The sequence below is a fragment of the Hypanus sabinus genome, chromosome 6 (genome assembly GCF_030144855.1).
Source record: "Hypanus sabinus isolate sHypSab1 chromosome 6, sHypSab1.hap1, whole genome shotgun sequence".
NCBI lineage: Eukaryota > Metazoa > Chordata > Chondrichthyes > Myliobatiformes > Dasyatidae > Hypanus > Hypanus sabinus.
Genome location: NC_082711.1, coordinates 70,992,300 through 71,017,218, shown reverse-complemented (window position 1 = coordinate 71,017,218; position 24,919 = coordinate 70,992,300). Strand labels below are relative to the sequence as shown.

The 24,919-nt window shown below is 41.3% G+C and overlaps 1 protein-coding gene across 19 annotated transcripts in view; it reads left to right on the top strand.

Moving 5' to 3' along the window:
• tpk1 (thiamin pyrophosphokinase 1) overlaps positions 1-24,919 on the top strand; it is a 364,043-nt gene that overhangs the window by 14,019 nt on the left and 325,105 nt on the right. Inside the window, exon 1 of one of the 19 annotated variants that reach the window (XM_059972398.1) lies at positions 3,002-3,149. The exons of 17 other annotated variants lie outside the window; for them this stretch is intronic. The gene's annotated coding sequence lies outside the window, so the exon portion shown is untranslated. Of the gene's footprint in view, positions 1-3,001; positions 3,150-24,919 lie in introns of those variants that run through there. One more of the 19 variants, XM_059972404.1, reaches the window with a different exon arrangement.

The following is a 24,919-nucleotide window of genomic DNA, read 5'->3' as shown; positions in this document are numbered from 1 at the left end:
GCTTAAAGTAAAGGAACCCTTAGGAGGCAATGAACATAATATGATAGAATTCACCCTGCAATTTGAGAGGGAGAAGATACAGTTAGATGTTTCAGTGTTCCAGTAGAGTAAAGGGAATTGAGAGGAGCTGGTCAAAGTTCATTGAAAGGGGACACTAGCATGGATGATAGCAGAACAGCAGTGGCTTAGATTTTCTTGGGCAGTTTGGAAGGCACGGGATAGATACATCCCAAAGATGAAGAAGTATTCTAAAGGGAGGTTGAGGAAAAGAGAGTGCATATAATACCACAAAAATTTGTGGGAAGTTAGAGGATTGGGAAGCTTTCAAAGCCAAGTGAAGGAAACTTTAAAAAAAAGTCTCATGAGAGAAATGATGAAATATGAAGTAATAATATCAAAGAGAATACCAAAGGATATTTCAGATATATAAAGAGTAAAAGAGAGGTGAAAGTGGATACTGGACCATTGGAAAATAACTCTGGAGAGATAGTATTTGGATATAAAGAAATTTCAGCCAAACTTAATAAATATTTTGCCTGAGTATTCACTGTGGAGGACACTAGCAGTACGATAGAAATTCATGAGTCGGGGCAGAAGTGAATGTTGTTGCTGTCTCTAAGGAGAAGGTGCTTGGGGACCTGAAAGATCTGAAGGTAGATCAGTCACCTAGATACGGCGACCTATTCTGGTTGGCTGCCAGCGACCAGTGATGTTTTGCTGAGTTGGTACTTGGATGATGGGATTGATGGCTTTGTGTTAAGTTTGCAGATGATAAAAAGATAGGTAGAGAGGCTGGTTGTGTTGAGGAGGAGGGAGTCTGCAGAAGGCCTTAAACAGATTGGAAGAATGTGCAAAGAAGTGGCAGATGGAATGTAGTATAGGGAAGTGCATGTTCGTGCACATTGGTAGAAGGAATAAAGATGTAGGCTGTTTTCTAAATGGGGAGAAAATTCAGAAGCCAGAGATGGAAAGGGATTTGGGAGGCCTCGGCTAATTTCAGCTTGAGTCAGTGGTAAGGAATGCGAATGCAATGTTAGCATTAATTTGAGAGGGCTAGAATATAAAAGCAAGGATGTAATGCTGACGCCTTGTAAGGCATTGTTGAGACCATATTTAGACAATTGTGAACAGCTTTGGGCTCCGTATGTTAAAAAGGATTGTTGACATTGGAGAGGGTCCAGAGGAGGTTCGTGAGAAAATCTCAGGAATGAAAGGGATAAAATATGAGGAATGGCTCTGGGCCTGTGCTCACTGGAGGTTAGAAGAATGGTGGGGGGAGGGATGCAAGGTGGGATGTGGGATCTCCTTGAAATCTATCGAATATTGAAAGGCCTCAATAGAGTGGATGTGGTGAGAAGTTTCCTGTAGTGGGTGAGTCTAGGACCAGAAGGCAGAGCCTCAGCACAGAGGGACATGGAACAGAGTTGTGGAGGAATTTCTTTAGCCAGAAAGTGGTGAATCAGTGGAATTCATTGCCATGGATAGCTGTGGAGGCCAAGTCACTGAGTATCTTTAAAGTAGGGGTTGATAGGTTCTTGATTAGTCAAAGGTTATGGGGAGAAAGCAGGAGAATAGTGTTGAGAGGGGGGACAATAAATAAGCCATGATGGGATGTTGGAGCAGACTTGATGGGCCAAATGGCCTAATTCTGCTCCTATGTCTTATGATTTTACAGTCTTATGGGACCAATGTGCTTACAGGGTGATTTGCTGGTACTATTGACTAGAGTTTACACCAGTTTGGCAGGATGACAACAACCTCAAAAGGTCATTTGGTAAGGAGAGAAATAGAGTGGAGAAAGGAAGTTAAAAAAGTAGTAAGCAAAATAAATAGATGGCAAAAATAAATTCAAGAAGTCAAAGAGTGCTGAAGTACATAAAAATGTTACAACAAGGTAGATGGATTAATGGCACAAATAAAAGTAAATAGATGCAGAATATCTCATTGTTATTTTAGAAATACAGTAACAAATGGAACAAAACTGAGAGTTAAATATAAAAGTTGTTTTTGTATATGAATGCAAAGGCGTCGCAATTTATTGCCATCATGTCTCTGCCTCTGCCTACGTCAACTCCAAATGGCCTTTTCATTCTGTTTAATTTTGTGTGAATGTCATTAATACACCTAAAAGGCATAGCAAATTAGTTTCTGTGAAGCAAGATAGGGAGCTCCAGTACTTGTATTCCAGAATAATAAAGGAATAGTGTAATGTAACTTACCATACACATGCTTCCTTGACTTTGGTTGGTAGAAGCCAGGAGTTTGGACTCATGTTAAACAACACATGATACACACTGGCTATCAATACTACTAATATTTAAGATGGTGTGTGGGGTCTCATCAAGTGAGCTACTTCTCCGTTCTAAAAGTAGGCTGTATCCTTTCGTCTTACACTCTCCCACCATAGGAAACACCTCTCCACATCAATGAGGTCACCCCTTATCCTTCTGAATTCCAGTGAATACAGGCTGTTAGAATACTTTTCCACTACTGATGTCAGGCTCACCGGCCTATCATTTTCTGGTTTATTTTTGGAGCCTTTCTTAAACAGCAGAACAGCATTGGCTATCCTCCAGTCCTCTGGTAGCTCAGCTGTCGTGAAGGATGATTTAAATATCTCTGCTAGGACTTTTTAGCACTTGCCTCCTGCAGGGTCTGATGGAACACCTTGTCAGTCCTTGGGGATTTATCTATTCTAATTTACCTCAGGGCAACAAACACCTCTCCTCTGTAATCTGTATATGGTCCATGAAGGTGATGCCACTTTGCCTCACTTCTGTAGATTCTGTCTTGACTCCTGAGTAAATACAAATGCAATTTTTTTAAATACTAATTAAAAATTAACAGTAAACACCTTGAACCTTGAACAGTTTCTATTGCTGTGCTGAGTTCAGCAAAAAGCATCCTGAAAATGGATAATGAATATCCATAATAGCAGTTCCAATGGATTTATTTCTGGTTAACCATTGAACTATTTGAACAGGAAAGATATGCCTCCTCCCCCCAAATCCTGTTGTCTCCAGGAAATCCAAAGATTTGTTAAAGAAAGAAGAGGCCTGAGGAAGTTGTGAAAAAAAGCAACAGCAGAGTAAAGGGAGGCATCAACCTCCTTCAAGAAGACCTGACAGACTTCCGGTGGCTGTAATGGAGTAGGTTGCAGTAGCTACGTGCCCCAAAATTATTCGCTTACTTAGCTGTTTAAACCTATCTCAGTGAGAGCACCATGAGTAGAAAACACTAGAAAAGAGGTTACTTTAGAGACTTTGGCTGAAATGTCTCAACAAATGTCACAGAGACTCGACATTTTTCGGTCTTTTACTGTTTTTTAATAGTATACAATATTCTATTGCTGGTTTTTGTTTTTTTTTATTATTTTACATTTTGTCATTTTGTTTTTTTTCTCCCTTGAATGCCTTAAATTAGTCATGTAGGAATTTATCTAAACTGCTTCCCTTTCTAATTATTTTCTATTTGTTTCTTTACTCATTTTTTTTGCACCCGCGAGTATATGTTGTTTTACTTATTGATTTTCCTTATTTGATTTTCCTTATCTGTGTTTCCTCTTTACCGAGACTACTACTTATATTTTCCCATGGTTTTCTCTCTTAAATAGCAAATTTATTTACTTTGATATTTTGTTTTTGTATACATATATTTACAATCTTTTATTCAGCACAGCTATACATATATATTTTTTGGAGCCACAGGAGTTTTGAGTTGGGAATGTTAGAATTAGTCTTCAGCCTCCCTTGGCCGATTTTTCTCTTTGGGGGGAGGGAGGGGGGAAATGGGTTCTTCCAGAAAGCTGATCGAAGGTTTTTACTGTTTTATTTATTCGCTATCTACATGTCTGTGATTACCTTTTATACATTACTAAAGGATACTTGATAGATTCTTTTATTAATATACTCAGCTTTAATGTGAAAGGTCTAAATAACCCTGTTAAACGAAATAAGATTTTCTCTTATATCAGGAAACTTAAAACTTGTATAATCTTTCTCTAAGAAACCTATATTCGTAAAGATGATATTTCACGCTTTTTCAAAGGATGGAAGGGTATACATTTTCACTCACCCCCTCAATCTAGTTCGAGAGATGTCACTATCCTATTTGATCAGAATGTATCCTTTATTCAACATAATGTAATTTCTGATACAAATGGGCGCTTTGTTATTGTTTCGGGTAGTCTTGAGAATAAACTAATCGTATTTGCGAATGTATATGCTCCAAATACAGATGACTCCTTGTTCTTTGAATGTATTTTTTCTTTTTCCCTGATTTGAATCGGTATTCCTTAGTGATGGGTGGAGATTTTAATTTTTGACTTGACCCTATATTAGATTGCTCTTCAAGTAAACCCCCTGTCACTAATAAATCAGTCCTACTTCTTAAATCTTTTCTATTTCAATGTGGTATTCTTGATGTGTGGTGTTTCTTACACCCCCAAGAAAAGGAATATTCATATTTCTCTCAGGTTCATCATATGTACTCTCGGATTGACTATTTTTTATAGATAGAAACTTGCTTCCACTGGTTCGATCCTATGATTATAAGGAGATTGCTTTGTTTGATCATGCACTTGTGCTTCTGGCTTTACGATTACCTGTTTACTCTGTACCAAAAAGAAGTTGGCGTTTTAACTTATCATCGTTATCTGATAAAAAATTTTCTAAAGCTTTTGGAAAACCATATTATTTTTTCCTTTAAAGAAAATTTTAAAGGAGATACTACTGGTACTGTAGTCTGGGATACTTTTAAAGCATATATTCGTGGAGAAATTATCTCTTACTCTACCTATATAAAGAAAAAAGCTGACAAAGAAAGGTCTGACCTAGCAGCGATATTAAAAGATCTTGATTGAAAGTATGCCCTATCTCCAGATCCAAGTATATATAATAAGCGTATTGAAATCCAATCCAAGTATAATCTTCTGCTGATTTACCCAATTGAACGACAGGTGTTGAGAGATAAAACTCAATTTTACATTCACGGGGATAGAACAGGTAGCTTATTAGCCAATCGCTTAAAATCTTTTACAGTTAATCATCAAATCACAGAAATTTTTAAAGATAATGGTACTAAGATATCCGACCATTCTGAAATTAACAAGGTATTTAAAGACTTTTACCTTAAGTTGTATCAGTCTGACTCTTCTTTAGATGATACCTATATGAATGCTTTTTTCAGTAATATTAACATTCCTACATTGTCTGCTGATAGTCTAACACAGTTAGATCAGCTTATTTCCAATGAAGAAGTGGCTGAGGCTATACGTGCTTTACATTCTGGTAAGACCCCAGGACCTGATGGCTTTCCTGGGGAGTTTTATAAAACTTTCACTATGTTACTTACACCTTATTTATCCTCTGTTTTATCAGAGTCCTTTAAATCAGGTAAACTCCCTCAATCTTTTAATGAAGCTTTTATTTCTCTTATTCTTAAAAAAAATAAAAATCCAGCTGAGTGTTCTTCATACAGACAGATCTCTTTATTAAATGTTGATGCAAAAATCTTATCCAAAATCTTAACTCGAAGACTTGAAAATAATTTACCATCTATTATATCACATGACCAGACAGGATTTATTTAAAATCGTTACTCACATTTTAATATACATCAGTTATTGAATGTGATATATTCACCATCCAAAAAAATATCAGAGTGTATATTATCCTTAGATGCAGAAAAAGTCTTTGATAGGATTGACTGGAATTATCTTTTTAAGACCTTAGAAAAGTTTAATTTTGGGCCTAATTTTATTCGTTGGGCTAAATTAATTTACTTGTCTCCTACCGCTCAGGTTATTACTAACTCTCAAATTTCTAAGCCCTTTAAATTACGGCGGGGAACTAGACAAGGTTGCCCTCTTAGTCCTTTACTTTTTGCTTTAGCTATAGAACCCTTAGCAATAGCATTTCAAGAACTTAAGGACATTTCTGGTATACTAAGGGAAGGTATGACTCAAAATTTCAATATACGCTGATGATATTTTACTTTTTATCTCTAACACTGAAGCTTCTTTACCTTCTGTTCTTTCTTTAATTTCCCAGTTTAGTTCTTTTTCAGGATATAAGCTGAACTTACATAAAAGTGAGTGATTTCCTTTAAATGACCTAATGTCATCAAATGCCAAATTTCCGTTCCAAGTTGTTACAAGTCAATTTACATATCTAGGTGTAACAATTACTAAAAATTTCAAGAATTTATTTAAAGAAAACTTAAACCCCTTATTGAATTATGTGAAAAAGACGCATTCTAAATGGTCTCCTCTTTCTTTATCTCTAATTGGCCAAATTAATTCGATTAAAATGAAGATTCTTCCTAAATTTTTATATCTTTTTCAGGCCTTACCTATTTTTATTCCTAAGACCTGCTTTGATTCTTTAGATTCAATTTCAACATCTTATATTTGGAATAACAAGCAAGCTCGTTTAAGTAAAGTTTACCTACAAAGAAATAAAGAGATGGGTGGATTAGCCCTACCCAATTTTAGGTTTTACTATTGGGCTGCCAATATAAGGAATATTACTTTTTGGTCTTATTATATTTATCGTAAAGATTGCCCATCATGGGTCTCCTTAGAAGTTAATTCTGTAAAAAATTCCTCTATTGTCTCTCTTCTTGGATCATATTCTTTTTGAGCAAATAAAATAACAGATAACATAATTGTTAAGCAAACTTTAAGGATTTGGTCTCAATTTAGGAAGTTTTTTGGTTTAATGAGTTTTTCATTATCATCTCCCATTCTCCTTAATTATTTTTTTATCCCTTCCATGACTGACAGTCTTTAAAGATTGGGATGAACTAGGTATTAAGTGTTTTTGGGACCTGTTTATTTCAGAATCTCTTGCTTCATTTGATCAATTGTCAACTAAACTTGCACTCCCAAAAACACATTTTTACAGATACCTTCAAATTAGAGATTTCTTATGTTTTCAATTAACTACTTTTCCTATAGGTCCTGATAAAAATTTACTGGACCATCTTTTAAATTTAAAACCTTTTGTTAATGGTTCTATTACCAGTATCTATAACTTGTTGATTGAATCTAGACAAGACATTTTAGATAATATAAAAAAAGCTTGGGAGGATGACCTAAATTGTCAGATTTCTGATGATAGATGGAATAAAATTCTTAAATGGGTTAATAAATCATCTTTCTGTGCTCTTCATTCTCTTCTACAATTTAAATTGGTTCGTAGAGCTTACAGAGCCTGGAAAATAGAAAACTCAGTTGGTGTGACATCTGGGAGATGGAGGGATCTTGGCTAAGTTTTGTCATCAGAGCCACTTATGACCTCCTACGAACACCCCAAAACCTGAACCAGTGATGGGGAGAAGACCCCACTTGCTCTCTTTGTCAAGCACCTGGATCACTAAGGCACATTTTAACAGGATGCACCATGAGCCTCAGCCAGGGGCAGTATACTTGGCAGCATAACCAAGTTCTCAGACAGCTGGCATCAATCTTTGAACAGAGGCAAACCACCATAAATGCTATCCCACAAACGTTGGCAGGAAATATTCACATTATACGATTTGTACCAGCAGGCCAACCTCCAGAGCACCAAGTAACATCAAAGGATATAAGCATTCTGCATGTTGCTCGGGATTGGAAAATGGACGTGAACTTGGAGAAAAAGCTTGTATTTCCCCCAGACATTGGGACTACAACACTCCGGCCAGACATAGTCCTGTGTTCCACAACAGCCAAGCTGGCATATGTTATGGAATTGACAGTACCATGGGAAGGTGGCATTGAAGAAGCTTATGAGAGGAAAAAGACTAAGTACTCTGAACTGACAACTGAAGCTGCTCAGAACGGCTGGAAGACCAAAATTTTCCCTGTAGAAGTGGGATGGAGGGAATTCGTTGCTACATCTACAACCAGTCTGTTGAAGAAGGTGGGGGAGGGGTGTCTCCCTCCCTCTTTCCACAAGGGTCCTGTCTGACAAGTCCTTGTCAAATGCAGCAGAAGAAGGCAGCAAGTGGATTTGGATTAAAAGGAAAGACAACAACTGGGCTTCAAGATGAAGAACTGAGGGGTGTGTATCTGGGACGCCAGGTAGCACCGTTGAGCCCTCTGGAGACATCATGGGTTTATCAACAAAACGTCAAAGAAGGAGGGTGCCCACCTGATGACCCCGATGACGTAGCTATCCTCCTCATCACCACTCCAAGCCACTGCCAACATCTAGAGTGCCGACTTTATCATTGGGATTGAAACATCAAGTCCCAGTAGCTCTACTGACCCTGAGTCGTTTACTATTATAGTGCCTGTTTCATCATTAAGTGAATAGTGTGCTCTCTGTTGCAAGAGCTTGAGTAACTTCTGACGTCTCCCCTGAAAGACTGCATCAAATGTTTTTGATGGGCTTGTATACACTGTAATTTAGAAGGATGAGAGGGGATCTGATTGAAACAAATAAGATTATTAAGGGATTGGACACACTAGAGGCAGGAAACATGTTCCTGATGTTTGGAGAGTCCAGAACCAGAGGCCACAGTTTAAGAATAAGGGATAGGCCATTTAGACCGGAGTTGAGGAAAAACTTTTTCACCCAGAGAGTTGTGGATCTGTGGAATGCTCTGCCTCAGAAGGCAGTGGAGGCAAATTCCATGGATGCTTTCAAGAAAGAGTTAGATAGAGCTCTTAAAGATAGCGGAGTCAAGGGATATGGGGAGAAGGCAGGAACGGTGTACTGATTATGCATGATCAGCCATGATCACAGTGAATGGTCGTGCTGGCTCGAAGAGCCGAATGCTATACTCCTGCAAATATTGTCTATTGCTTTCTGCACTTTTATATCAATAGCATACACAGAAATCCTCTTGTCCATTTTTTTTAGCATTCTATAATAATAGTTTGGGGTTTGTAAGGTACACTCTGAAAGAGAAATGTTCCTGAGGTGAAAAAGCTTCCTGATCTGTGGCCTCCTTCCCTTCCCATCTTCCTCTACTTACAGATTGACTTGGTCGCTAAGATTGTCTTGCCTTCTCAGTTAAGGCATACTCAAAGAAGAGTAGGTATTCATTTGCCAGTTTCTCTTCTCACAGATGTGGCCTGATCTGCTGAGTGCTTCCAGCATTTTCTGTTTTTGTTTTAAATTTCCAGCTTTTTTTTTTGATTTTCATTATTTGATGATACGACTTGCTGTATTGCTGCATATCTGGGCAACGTGAGACCTTGTCACCATATCATAAATGTGCATTTCCACATTGAGCATCAGAATGAAACCAGTTCACATCCCAGAATGTAGAAATATGCTTAATTTTATTGCCAAAGATCTATAAAGTACAAAGAATTGTGTCCATTCTCCTGGAAATGCCATGAAGATCTTGAAGCACTAATTGAGCATTGGAGTGTTGTGCATCTGACATCCTCAAAGGTTGCTGTAGCGTAGCTTTGAAATGGATAAAATTAGCTTGGTTAGTGGTAGAATTCTAGCTCTAGAATGGGTGTATTGGGAGATGCTTCTGTGGCAAACTATCAACTGTCGGGACTGAGAGAGAAAGGAAAAAAATATTTCTACATGAAGGTAATGAAAACTCTTCATTTTGCAAAGAAAACCTCTGGGAAGTTAAACACAGAAGTCAGCATTTGCTAATTCTACAAAGTTTAAAAAAACTTGAGAAATGGTCATATATTTCATAATGTGGGATCAGTGCTTGTCAGATAAACTGATTTTTATGTTGCTAATTGAAGTCCAAGCACTATTTTACTTTCTGGATTTCTTTCCTCTCGATACTTATCACCCTATTTTTAATTTAGATTCTTGCAACTTTGTTGGTATTTATAAAGAAAACAGATGGTTTTGTAGCAGAAGGTTGTGACATCCACAGATAATAGTTTCAAAGGAATTTTTTAACTTTCTCAGTTTGACTTTGATCTCTAAAGTCCTTAGTCCATGAAGAATTCAAGAGAAAGAAATAAGATTAATGCATGGTGTCAGACACACTTCTGCTTGGTATGGTTTTCATATTGGACATGCCTCAGTGAAGAACATGATAGCTAATTGATCCAGCTGCATTAAAGGAGAAGGCAAGAAGGCTTGCCTGGAAGAATTTTAAAAATAAATTAAGGTGCTATGGTTATGAACATTCAGAGGCGGTCCTTAATAAGAAATTTGCTTTTCTTTGGTTGGTTGTGTAATGAGGGAAAGTAAAGCAGGTAGCGACCGGTAAGGTACTTCAACATAGAATAATGAAAATACTTTTGTTTATATAGAGAATATATTTGTCCACAATTTTATTGATGTTAATTCAATTTCCTACTTTTGATGAAGTTTGGGGGGGGGGGGTATTACAGACAAATGAGAAATATTGCAGCTGATAACTTGAATTCTTAACGGCCATGTTGCTGGGTCAATGGTCTTATAGTAATGAGGAGCTTCAATTAAATTTATCAGTACAGAAATTATTCTAGAGGAATTAAGGGAACTAAAAGCTGACAGAATTGATGGCGTATATCTAGGGTTTTAAAATGAAGTGACTGCAGAAACATAGTTTGTGTTTGAGTTCCCTGCATGATACAGTGGTCTCTGTAAATTGTAGTGATATCAAGCTGTTGTTCAAGAGAATAGAGATGGAAAAACATGAGAATAGTTGGTCTGATATCTGTGCAAACATAAATGCCATTTATAAGTAGGTATGTGTTAACATAATGTAGAAAATCATTTTAGGCAGAAGTTGCATAAAATTAAGAATATAAAATTGTATTAGACAAATCATTTGGAGTATTAGGAGGATTTTATTTGCAGCGTAGATTAAGGAACCAATAGATGGTGTGTATTTCCTTATTAAATATTTGGCAATGTTGTATTAAATAAAAGAGGAATTATGTTTGGAGATGACAAAAATATATATAGTAGCTTAGTTTAAACTACTATCAGTTTACTCCTCAGAACAGGAGTAAGCAATTTTCAGGTTGGTGACGTATGACTGTTGAGATGTCATAAAGTTACCACAATAACTGGGATAAGAAGGCCAAGAGCAATATACCAGATATAATTAACTTAAGATGGAAAGTTTGGTGAGGAAGAGCCTGCAAATACAAATCGATAATGAGTGTTAAAGAATATACTGATGAAATATAGTTTAGAGAATGGTGGCATCCACTTCCGTTGGAAACATGGAGGACGAGGGTATGTTTACATATTGGAAGTGTGAGAATGGTTGACACTCAGAGGCCCTGGATGAAGATACAAGAATCAAAAAGTTGACATGGCAGGTAATGGGGAAACAGATTTCACTGTCTCAACTAAGCAGCTGTTTATTGACTGTTGGAGGAAGAATCTAGAAGTCCATGAGCCAGTTCTCATTCAGTGAGTGGAGTTGGAGTTGGAAAGGGTCAGTGACTTTAAATTCCTTGGCATCCTGGGACCATCACAAAGAAGAGATAACAGCACCTTTATTTTTTTTAGAAGTTTATGTAGATTCCGCATGTAATCTAAAGCTTTGACTAACTTCTATGGATGCACAGTGGTGAGTATACTGACTGGTTGTATCATGGTACGGAAACGCCAATTCCCAGAGTGGTGGATATAGCCCAGTCCATCATTGAACACAGTTACATGCAGCACTGCCCCAAGATAGCAGCATCCAAAATCAAGGACCTCCATCACCCAGGCCATACTCTCTTCTTGCTACTACCATCAAGCAGGAGGTACAGGTCCTATACTACCAGGTTCAGGCACAATTATTACCCTACAACCATCAGGCTCCTGAACTAGCGTGGATAACTTCACTCACCTCAATGCAGAACTGACTCAATAACCTATAGACTAACTTTCAAGGATTCTGTGACTCATGTTCTCAGTATTATTCATTGACTTTTTTTTATTCACATGATTTCTTTTCTTTTGCACTTTGGTTTTTGTCAGTGTTTATTTATGTATAGTTTTTCATAAATTGTATTGTGTTATTATCTTCCTGTAAATGCCTGCAAGAAAAAACAATCTCAAGACTGTATATGGCGACATATACATAGTTCGGTTTGTAGATCTCCACTTCACATTAGGCAGCCTCGTAGGATGAGAATAAATCCATTCTGCAGTTGTTTTGTGTGGCTGAGGGGTTCTCTATGAGACTTTGCCACCGGAGTGACAGGTGGTGTTTGATGGTGCACTGGATGCTTACGATAAGTCTGATAATCCGCTGTATTTGGAAATCCCGTTGGCTCAGTGTCTGACCTGCTGGGTGTTGATCTTGCATTGGCTTTGACATACTGTGGCCCAGGTTGACACACTGGGGCCTGGTTCCTGCAGCCACTTCAGGCTCACTTGGTTCTAAACAAAGGTTCATGCGGTCCCTAGGAAGTTACTCCATCAATTTGCTTATCACCTGTTAACACAAGGATTTCTGCAGATGCTGGAAATCTTGAGCAACGCACAATATGTTGGAGGAACCTGGCTAATCAGACAGGATTTATGGAGGGGAGTAAGGAAAGGGGTTTCTCTTCCATCACAATTGATACTGCCTTATCTGCATTTCTTCCATTTCCTGCACATCTGCCCTCACCCAGTCCTCCCATCATCATAACAAGGGATGGTTCCCATTGTCCTTACCTACTACCCCACGAGCCTCCATATCCAGAACATCATTCTCTGCCACTTTCTCACTCCCCATCCCACTGCTTTTATACTGCTGTATATAACACCCTTGAGCGCTCGTCCATCCCGACTGATCACCCACCTGGCGCTTATCCCTGCAAGTGCAACAAGTGACACACTTGCCCCTACTCTTCTCTTACCCCCAAGTCTTTTCAGGTTAACTACACTTAAACCATGAGTTTTTGTCAAGGACCTTCCCTCTGTCTATCTGGTGGCTTTCTATTTCAGTTCAACTTTCCATTCCTATTCTCACATGTCTGTCCATAGCCCCCTCTACTGGCAGGAAGGGGCAAATTCAGGGTGGAGGAGCAACACCTGATATTCCGCCTGGAAATCTTTAACTCCCCTTCTTGAATGCCTTCTATTTCTCTGAGACTGGTTTGCCTTCAAGTAACAGATAACAACTTATTTTGATGTATCATTTCTCAGACAAGGAAGATTAACCTTTCTCTCAATTTGGAAACTTTACTCTTATTTTATCATTTAATTTTTCCGTAACTATGTTAATTCTACGTGAAAGATCAATCTCACCAAGTGCTCACCAAGATACTCCTTTCACCTGCCTAGCTTTGTTCCCTGAAACTGGATTCAGAAGTGCCATTTTCGCCCTTCACTTTTGAAATTACAATATACCAAATAATGATCTTCTGAGAGTGAGTTTGCAATTCTCTGCCTTCTGTACCTTTTAACACAGATTGTATCCCAATTAATATTAGATAAATAAAAATCTTTCACCATCACCTCTCAAAAGTGTTTTTGCACTTTTCAGAAACTTACATACAGATGTGCTCTTCTAGTTCCCTCAGACTGTTTGAAAGTCTATAGTTTTCTTCTAACAGTATGAATATCATATTTTTGTTCTTGAGTTCAGCTCGTAATTAGGGATCCTTCTAAAATAACTTCCTTTATCATAGTAACTCTCTCGCCAGTGTTGTTTATACTCTGGGAATGCTGCATTAGTGAGTATGGTGGAAAGAAGATATTGGAGATAATCATGAAAGGAAGATGGTGTGTGTGGTCAATACAAGCGGTCCCCCAGTTACAGCATTGGCGTTCCCTCTACAGCTGTGCGGACTAATGATTGCTCTGAGGAGGACATTCTTACACGGTCCGAAAACTGTGCGCCGCTTTCCTAGTGTTTTTTTTGTAACGTAAATACAAAAAGAGTTTAGAATGAAAATTTAAAAGTCACATACTTTTGATTTTATATATTAATTGAAGTGTATAATGAAATATGATATGACAAAGAAAATCTTTCATGTTTTGTAAACTTTTTCTCGTCTTTATTATAAATCAGAATTAGAATCTGGTTTGATATCACCAGCATATGTTGTGGAATTTGTTAACTTTGCAGCAGAAGTGCAATCTAATGCTTGAAAAATATAGAAAATAAACTGAATTATACTAAGTACAATATACTGTATGTATATTAAATCATTAAGTTGAAATAAGTACACCATATCCTCGTTATATGCATCTTCAGACTATGTGCGAGGAACCAATGTCTCCTTATATGCGTCCAAAACTCACAGTTATGTGAGGAGCCCTGCTTCCCCGCCAATACAAGTCACGTGCGTGTGCCTCTCAATCTCACTCCCGCCAGTCTCGCATTGGTTTTGCCAAGGTGTGGATGTGCGATCTTGCACTCTTAAACGGTGCAGTGATTTTGTGCTTGAAATATTTAACTATGCCTCCTAAATGTCCAATGTCACGTCCTGGGCCATCAGCTGAACAGCAGAGAACCGCTTTAACACTTGAAAAAAGGTTGGAAATTATAAACAGCGCGGCATCAGTTGAAGGGAACACAATGCGCCAGCCCATCCTAAACACTTGGGCTGCATTCATCGTAATATAACAGTACATTTTCTGCCACCTAACACAACATTGCTGATCAAACCACTTGACCAAGGTGTGATCCACATTCAAGGCGTATTTTTTTTTACGGCAAACTATCTCTCAGATGCTGCAAGCAACAAGACGATTTTGAAAATCCTGGGAGTTTACCAATGGTGAGGGAATGGTGGAAGTCAGAACACTTGGCACAACTGGCAATGGACATGGATTGAAGTTTAGAACAGAGTCAGCATATCAGTCATTCCCTGCCGTCAACCCTTTTTCCCTACAAACAAATTTATGCTGAAAAACAAAATGCTGCCAGGCAAACAGCCCTCACCACTTTTTCCAAACTGGTGTCATCTCCTGCTGCTGTTCTGTGAGTCTTCCTTCATCCCTTGCTGTGGTTGATATGATCCTGATGACCACAACACCCACTCATCTCCTGGAGCGAACACACCTGCCACTGTTGGTGAGTACTGAACTCCCTAGTATGTTAACTTCCTATGATTTATTACATTGCATATTACCTTAAATTGATGAAATATAATACGAATGTTGCCTTGTGGTGCTGCTTTTGTGTAATATTGGTATGAAAATGTGAATAAATTACAGATAAAACATATTTAGGAAGCCTTCTGGAACGCATCCCTAGTTTCTCCATTTAATTAATTATTCACATTATGCGCCGACTGCAAGGAACGTATCCCCCGCATATAACGAGGATAGGGAGTAGTACAAAAACAGAAATAAATAAAAAAAATTAGTGAGGTTCAATGTCCATTTAGAAATCAGATGGCAGAGGAAAAGAAGCAGTTCCTGAGTCACTGAGTGTGTGTCTCAGGCTTCTGTATTTTCTTCCTAATGGTAACAATGAGAGGAGGGCATCTCCTAGGAGGTAGGTGTCCTTAATGATGGACACTGCCTTTCTGAGGCACTGCTCCTTGGATACTATGGAGACTAGTACCCATGATGGAGCTGACTAATTTTACAACCTCGTGCAACTTAACTTTGATCCTGTGCAGTTGCCACCCTCCCTCCCCCGGGCTCAGTGATGCAGCCTATCAGAATGCTCACCATGGTAGAGGTTTGTGTTTTAGGTGGCAAACCAAATTTCTTCAAACTCTGAATGAAATATAGCTCCTGTCTTGCCTTCTTTATAGCTACATCAATATGTCGCGACTGGGTTAAGCTCTCAGAGATATTGACATGCAGGAACTTGAAATTGCTCACTCTCTAATCACTCTATGAGGGTTGGTTTGTGTTCCTTCATTCTACCCTTTCTGAAGTTCACAATCAGTTATTTGGTCTTATTAACTTTGAGTGTGAGGTTGTTGCTATGGCACCACTCAACTAGCTCGTATGTCTCACTGCTGTATGCCCTCGCATCACCATTTGAGGTTCTGCCAACCATGGTTGTATCATTAGCAAATTTATAGATGGCATTTGAGCTATGCCTAACCACACAGTCATGGGTGTAGAGAGAGTAGAGCAGTGGGCTAAGTACACATCCCTGTCATGTGCCAGGTGGAAATAATATTTCCAATCCGCACAGATTGTAGTCTTCCGGTTAGCAAGACAAGGATCCAGTTGTTTATAAGCACTGTACATGTTAATTTTGTGTCCAGATGAAAGATATGTCTTAATCCTCATTAGATCTTCTAAATGTACCACTTCTACTCTGACTCTGGATTACATTTAATTGAATTAATGATACTGAATCCACGTTTGCAGGCAGCACGAGAAGCTTGAGGTGTTCCAACAATGTCACCAGGAACTGACAGTTTTTCATGTTCTTCGTTTCTATGCACGTAGTTAAATATATCAATTTACATTTTAATTGAACCAGCTTTAACTTTCTCAGAAATTTTAAAGTTTGAAAGCACAGTATTGCTGCGTTATTTTTGAGGCAAGTCTATTGTCGTAGTTCGTAACAGATAGCTGAGCATATTTTTGCCAGTCATACAACGTTCTCTTTTTCAGATTCAAAATTGGTTGTATTTGTAGTAGCAACAGTCAAATGCTTGCCGTTCTTCGTCAGGAAAACTATACTGTGACCATAAATTGTGAATTTTTGTTTTTGCATACTGCACTGATTCAATTGTATGCAAGCAGATTTTCTGAAGGAGTTTACAAAGAGATGCCAGATCTTTTACAACATCGTTAAAGGCAGTAAATGCTACTTCATATTATGGATTGGTCAAAACCTTCAGGCACTATTTGATGAGTGGATGGTTACATTCATTAACTTGCTCTTTGCAGTACTGGGTAAAAACTTCATAATTCCTCATTAAACCAGCAACGGCAACATGTCTTGATAGCCATCTTACTTTGTTTAGTTCTCAAAGTGACATAATATCACATTCTGTGGCATTATCGAATTCTTCTAGCTTTTTTTAAACTGATAGGCTGCTGAACATTGTATATATTGTTAGTAGCAGTGTGTCTATGTCCTGCATATTTGATAGTTTTTTCCTATTTGTTGTCTAATCCCAGTTTGTCCCTGTGTGCAATGCAATGTTACTCAGACAGATGCTTTATTTCTCAGTGAAGAATTGCTGCCACACCATTATTCTTTACCAGCACAAAATCACCATCTTTTGAATATTGAGATTGTTGCTGATATAAAACTCTTTTTTTGCTTCTACAATAGTAATATTGTCACATGCAGTAGTTTCAAAATACACACAAACATTTCACTTTCCATCGAAACTTAAAATACGAAATAAACTTTTTCTGAACAAAAATGTCTATATTTTCATCAGCAATTAGTGTATGGAGAGCCGATTTCTGCAATTCTTCTACTATCTGTTTCTGAAATACAAAACTGATGCACTCAACAAATTCAAACACATAGGTCTTGCTGCACCAACTCTGATGTACTTACATATTCGGTCACATGCATGAATTTCTTGCACAGAATGCATAGAAACATTGATTTTAACTGCTAAGGTAATGTTATCAATTACCATTTCAACCATTTCAGAGTTAGGCTTTATTTCATGCATCTTGTTTCATTCTTGCTTCAAGCTCTTTTAGAGTTTCAGTTAACCTGTACAAAATTCCACATTTATTCTGCTTGTGTAATTTGGTAACTACATACATCTATCTGTATGAATTCATTTTAAGTAATCAAACTTTTATTCTTCCTATTTGTTGGACTACTACTGAAGTCACACCCAACTTTCACTTCTGCACAAATGGTGTGTACAACATCAGCCGTATCTTAATATGTAAAGATATTGCCATTTCTCTTTGTTTTAGTGAGAAGATGGTCGTTCAGTACCTATGAGTTGCAAAAGCCATTTGCTTTAAATTTTGTACAAAGCTTTGTTCTTCAAAGCACTTAACCTTCTTTTTCTCAGTCAAAACCTCAGGCAGTATTTGCCTTGCTTTTCAACGTCCTTAGGATACTAAAAATAATAATAGTTATTATTTGTGAATACTAAAAATTGAAATTGAAAAATTTAACATGGTAAATCAAAAAATGTCTAATTTTAAGAAAATAACCACCATAATGCAAACAATTTTATTGAAGCAGATTTTTACCTTGTTCTAACTTTTTATTTTAACATTTTTTGTTAGATTATGTTTTTTTTTGAAAGATTGCATATCAGTAAAGTCAATAAAGCCAGTGGTTGTGTCCCAGCTACGGTCTATTTGGTCAGTTTGCTGATTTCAAACTGTGCTTGAATGCTAAGAAATTTTAAGAGAATTTTAATTTAAAATGGTTTGGCAAGACAATCAACAATGTTTCATGCTTTATTGTTTGCAGTGGTATTTGGAGCAAGTATTCAGAAAGTTTAATTCTCTATTGAATTTGCGTAGTTCGAGGCATGATGGATTAAAAAATAAATATACGGATAACATTTATTCCTGAGTATAAACTGACCTGGAGTATAAACCGACCCCCATTTTCAAGGTTAAAAAAGTGACTTTTTCATGTTACCTTTGTATAGGCTGACCCATTTTGTAGAGGTCTTTGATTTAACCAGAAAAGATCACAAGATCTCACATGCTGGTATTTAGCTTTGCCAGATCTGGACCTTGAAAATGTTGTGAACCATTACCTGCTAAGAAAACAGGCCTACACATTGTAGAATGTTATTGGCAATTTCTTGATAAATAAATCAGGGAGAGAAATTTTGGATTAAGTTTCCAATGGAAAAGAATCCTCTGAAATGTAACCCCCGTGAAACCATTTAGCACCCATCGTAATCTGGTTAAAACATAACACGGGGTGGCGGGATCAGCACGTGTACTCAGTATGGAGTTTGCGACTACCATGTACAAAAGATTAAAACAAATACGATATGATGCTGGCTTCAAGCCTAAGGTTGTTGATTTTGCTAAAGGAACAAATAATTCTGAAGCTGCTAAGAAGTTTAGTGTAAACGAGAAACAAGTGAGAGAGTGGAGAAAGGCAGAGGACACGCTGAGGGAAATGTCAAAGACGAAATGTGCAAACTGCCAGGGCCAGAACTGGAAGAAAAAGTGAATCACCAGCGATCGTCCGGATACATTGTTACCAGAGAAATGATTCGAGTTCAAGTGTTGAAATAGGACGGAAAACACCATGAGCTCAGCAAAAATTTCAAAGGTACGCGAAGTTGGTGCACCCGATTTATGAATAGACGTGACCTTGTGTTGAGACAAAAAACAAAGATTGCTCAGAAAATTCCCGTGGGGTGTTGTTTATGGACAAGAACGCTGCTAGATGGATGAAGTGGGTTGCTTGAAGTGGGTTAAAGAGGTGTGGTGTCGACGTCCCGAAGTTGTCAGGAAGGAAAAGTTGCTACTTGTCTGGGACATGTTCAAAGTGCACTTGTCAGGTGAGACAAAAGCAGCATTGAAAGCTAAAAATACGGACATTGCAGTCCCCGATGGTTTGATGTCCGTGCTCCAGCCACTAGATGTGAGTTTAAACAAACCAAAGAATTCATGCGTCGACAGTGGAACCAATTTGACTCAAAAACAGCCAATAAATACAACCTGTCTTCCGTGTATTCTTCTTTCCAATGTTGGCACCCTCTGTATAAGCTGACCCCCTAATTTTATGACCAAAATTTAGAGCCAAATTATTGGCTTATACACTGGAATTTACGGTAACTCTCAACAGGAACAGCATCTTTAAACAAAGGAAGAGAGTTAATATTTCAAGTTAAAGCCCTTTCCAGCATCCACAGTCTTTTGTTTTATAACAATTGTTGGAACAACAGTGGTTTATCAGCTTGCTGTTACCTTTTGGAAATTTGGTTTCTTATATTTTCTCCAATTGCCCTTGTTGCCACTCCTGTAACAGATCTTACATTACTTACCATGTGCAATAAGCTGTATCTACTTCATCTTTAAGTAAGCAATAACAGAATTTAGTGTTCATAAGGCAACCTTGACTCAGTACACTCAATGTAGGGTAAGATTTTATTTTTGAACATTAAGCACGTTACCAAACTACGAGCAGAAATGATAAACGTTGAAATTCTGAAAGAAAAAGAATAATGTGGGAAATGAGAAACAGGTCAGGGGGCATTTGTGAAGAGAGCAACAAAGTTATTGTCTCAGGTTGCTGACCTTACTTCAGAATCGTTCCTGATGTTAAACTTTTCCAAAACACCACTCCTCTGGCAATCAAAGTCTGCACTGCACATTTCAAGTGTCAATGCTGCTAATTTGTAATTCTGCAATGCTGTTCTGTTATCTGTATATTGTTTGTGATGGCTTTTCAGTCAGCCTGTAGCTAGAGTTGAGTACAGACATTGAGAAATGTCTGCGATTATGCTAGGCCCAAGACCATCTGGGTTGCAGGCAAGTGGTGGCTGATCTTTCTGGTAGACTGTTATAGGACTCTAGTTGCAATGAAAGGCAATGCTAAGTCATTCCCAATAAGTGATTGTACACAGTTTTAAAGATGCATCATTACAGTCATCTGCAGCTGAGCAAATACTCCAATTGTGTCAGATTTTTCTTGTAACTCTGTCAAGTAGTCACTTAGGTTTTTTACAGTGAATTTGTGCATCTGCCTCTCCACAACAGAAATATCATCAGTATGTATGTACAAGCCTTCAAATTTTCTCAGCAATGTGTTCATATGCCTTCAGAGTTATTTTTATGTTAAGTGGACCTCATTTCTTTAACGTGTAGTGGTGTGCTACACGCAGCGCTGCAATAACGACACGGAGTCGGTGAGCTGTGGTTCCAAAAGAGGTTTATTCAAACTTCACGGCCTCGCTTTAAAGCCTTCCTGATCCCGCCCTCCCCGGGCGGGAATGCTGTAGGGGGTGTGTATTCGCTGTCCCGTCCCCTGCGCAGGCTTTTCCCCTTGCTGGTGAAGCAGGCTTGGCGCCCTCTTTGGGACCGGCCTCAATGCCGGCGCGCGCCGCTTTGTGAGCCGGTTCGAATGCGCTGGGAAGTGGGTCACCACATAACCCCCCCCCCCCCCCCCAGAACCGGTGATACACCCCCCATTGTCCACAGTCTGGGTCGGACTCTGTTTGGGAGGTCTGCCTCTGCGCCGCGGTGCCTGAATCTCGACCGGCTGCGCCAAGTCCACATGGGCTGGTTTGAGTCGGTCCACCGTGAAAACCTCCTCTTTCCCCCCAATGTCCAGCACGAATGTGGACCCATTTTTTCTGATCACTGTAAACGGCCTCTCGTAGGGCCACTGTAGCGGTGCCCGATGTCTGCCCCATCGTACAAAAACGAACTTACAGTTTTGCAGCTCTTTGGGTATGCACCTCGGGCTCTGTCCATGTTGTGAAGTGGGTACGGGGGCCAGGTTACCGAGCCACTCGCATAAGTCTGCCCAGGACTGCTGCGGGGTCTTCCTCTTGCCCCCTTGGGGGTAGTATGAACTTTCCTGGGACGACCAGGGGTGCGCTGTACACCAACTCGGCTGACGAGGTGTGCAGATCCTCTTTGAGCATTGTGCAGAAGCCGAGCAGGACCCAGGGGAGCTCGTCCACCCAGTTAGGACCTCTCAGGCAGGCCATGAGAGCCGACTTCAGGTAATGGTGGAAACGCTCCACTGGTCCGTTCGACTGTGGGTGGTAGGCAGTTGTGTGGTGCAGCTGTATCCCCAGAAGGCTGGCCATAGCTGACCACAGGCTGGAGGTGAACTGGGTGCCTCTGTTGGAGGTAATGTGGGCCGGTACACCAAAGTGAGATACCCAGATGGCAATCAGTACTCGGGCGCAAGATTCGGAGGTGGTGTCGGTGAGCGGGACCGCCTCTGGCCATCTTGTGAACCGGTCCACGATAGTGAGGAGGTGCTGCACTCCTCACAACACTGGCAGGGGGCCCACGATATCCACATGAATGTGGTCGAAATGCCAACGGGTGGGGTGGAACTGCTGTGGCAGAGCTTTGGTGTGCTGCTGCACCTTGGCCGTCTGGCAGTGCATGCACGTTCTGGCCCATTCACTGACCTGCTTGTGGAGTCCGTGCCAAAGGAACCTGTTGGCTACCATCCGGACGGTTGTCCTGATGGAGGGGTGTGCTAAATTGTGAATGGAGTTGAAAACATGCCGCCGCCAGGCTGCCGGAACGACGGGGCGGGGTTGGCCAGTGGTGACGTCACAGAGTAGGGTCCTCTCACCTGGGCCTACCGGGAGGTCCTGGAGCTGCAAACCGGAGACTGCAGTCCTGTAACTAGGGATCTCCTCGTCTGCCTGCTGCACCTTCGCCAGCGCTTCATAGTCTACCCCCTGGGACAGGGCTTGGATGTTAGGGCGGGAGAGGGCGTCCGCCACAACATTGTCCTTTCCCAAGACATGCCGGACATCCATCATGTATTCAGAGATGTAGGACAGTTGTCGCTGCTGGCGGGACGACCACGGATCGGATGCTTTCGTGAACGCAAAGGTAAGCGGTTTGCAGTCCATGAACGCAGTGAAGGGCCTACCTTCTAAGAAGTACCTGAAATGCCAGATTGCCAGGTATAGCACCAACATTTCCCGGTTGAAAGCACTGTATTTGAGCTTGGGTGGTCGTAGGTGTTTGCTGAAAAACGCCAGGGGTTGCCAGCGACCCTCGATGAGTTGGTCCAGCACCCCACCGACTGCCGTGTTAGATGTGTCCACTGTGAGGGTGGTAGGGACGTCCATTCTGGGGTGCACTAGCATTGTGGTGTTTGCCAAGGCTTCTTTGGTTTTAATGAAAGCGGCGGCAGACTCCTCGTCCCAGGTAATGTCCTTGCTCTTACCCGACATCAGGGCAAACAGGGGGCGCATGATTCGGGCAGCTGTAGGGAGGAAGCGGTGGTAGAAATACACCACGAATTCCTGAAGGCCTTTGATTGTGTTGGGTCAGGGGAAATGGCGGACCGCGTCTACCTTAGCGGGCAGAGGAGTTGCCCCATTTTTAGTAATCCTGTGGCCCAGGAAGTCGATGGTGTCGAGCCTGAACTGGCATTTGGCCGGGTTGATTGTTGGGCCATATTCATTCAGTCGGGCGTAGAGTTGACGGAGGTGGGATAGATGCTCCTGACGACTGCTGCTGGCTATGAGGATGTCATCCAAATAGATGCCAGTGAAGTCCAGGTCGCGTCCCACCGCGTCCATTAACCGCTGAAACGTCTGTGCGGCATTCTTTAGGCCAAACGGCATGCGGAGGAACTCAAAAAGCCGAAAGGGGTGATGAGTGCCGTTTTGGGGACGTCATCCAGATGCATCGGGATTTGATGGTATCCCCGGACGAGGTCCACCTTGGAGAAGATCCGTGCGCCCTGCAGGTTTGCTGCAAAGTCCTGAATGTGCGGCACAGGGTAGCGGTCCGGTGTTGTTGCCTCGTTCAGCCTGCGGTAGTCGCCACATGGTCTCCAGCCCCCTGTTGCTTTGGGCACCATGTGCAGGGGGGAGGCCCATGGGCTGTCGGACTGCCGTTTGATCCCCAATTCCTCCATCCTCTTGAACTCCTCCTTCGACAGTCGGAGTTTGTCCGGGGGAAGCCTTCGAGCAAGGGTGTGGAGGGGGTGGTCCTTGTGTCGGGATGTGGTGCCGTACGCTGTGTCTGGGCATGGCTGCCAAGAACTGGGGTGCCAGAACCGATGGGAAATCTGCCAGGACTCTGGTGAAGTCATTGTCGGACAGCGTGATGGAGTCTAGGTGTGGGGCCGGCAACTGGGCTTCGCCCAGGGAGAATATTTGAAAGGTCTCAGCGTGGACCAGTCTCTTCCCTTGGCAGGTCGACCAGTAGGCTGTGAGCTCGCAAAAAATCTGCTCCCAGGAGCGGTTGGGCTACGGCGTCCAGTGTGAAGTCCCACGTGAACTGGCTGGAGCTGAACTGTAGCCACACCATACGGGTGCCGTAGGTCCTTACTGTGCTGCCGTTCATGGCCCTCAGGGTGGGACCCAGTTGCAGGTGTCGTAACTCGTCGGAGGTAAAACGCTGATCTTGGCTCCGGAGTCGACCAAAAAGCGGTGTCCCGACTGCTTGTCCCAGACATACAGGAGGCTATCCCAATGGCCAGCTGCCGTAGCCATCAGCGGGGACTTTCTCGGGAACTTGCAGGGCGGGCTACAATGGGGGGCTTCTGCGCCCCACTGCTGGTGGTAGAAGCACCATTGTTCATTGGTCTCCTCACCCCTGCCTCTGGGGTTAGCGGGCTCTGCGGCTGGGCCTGGTTTGGTTTGCTGCTGGGAGCGTGGCCTGGTGATCTGTGCGACGGACGCCCCACTCTCCTTCTTGGCTTTCCACAGCACGTCCGCCGGGGCCACCATCTTCCAGGGGTTGCTGAAATCCGCGTCGGACAGCAGCAGGTGTATGTCCTCGGGCAGCTGCTCCAGGAACGCCTGCTCAAACATGAGGCAGGGCTTGTGACCTCTGGCCAGGGACAGTATCTCGTTCATCAAAGCCGACGGTGGCCTGTCCCCCAAATCATCCAGGTGCAGTAAGCGGACAGCTTTATTGCGCTGTGAGAATTCGAAGGTCCTTATGAGCAGGGCTTTGAATTCTGTGTATTTGCCGTCCTCTGGGGGCGACGGTATGAACTCCTCAACCTGGGTGGCTGTCTCCTGGTCGAGAGAGCTCACCATGTAGTAGTAACGTGTGTTCTCCGAGGTTATCTGCCGAATGTGGAACTGGGCTTCTGCTTGCTGGAACCATAGGTGAGGTCGCAGCATCCAGAAGCTTGGCAGTTTTAACAAAACTGCATAAACAGATACGGTGTCGTTCATCTCCGGTCCCAATATCGTTTGGGCTGTCGGGGTCACCAATTGTAGCGGTGTGCTACACGCAGCGCTGCAATAAAGACACGGAGTCGGTGAGCTGCAGTTACAAAAGAGGTTTATTCAAACTTCACGGCCTCGCTTTAAAGCCTTCCTGATCCTGCCCTCCCCGGGAGGGAATGCTGTAGGGGGCACGTATTCACAGTCCTGTCCCGCGGGCGGGCTTTTCTCCTTGCTGGTGAAGCAGGCTTGGCACCCTCTTTGGGACCGGCCTCAATGCTGGCGCGCGCCGCTTTGTGAGCCGGTTCGAGT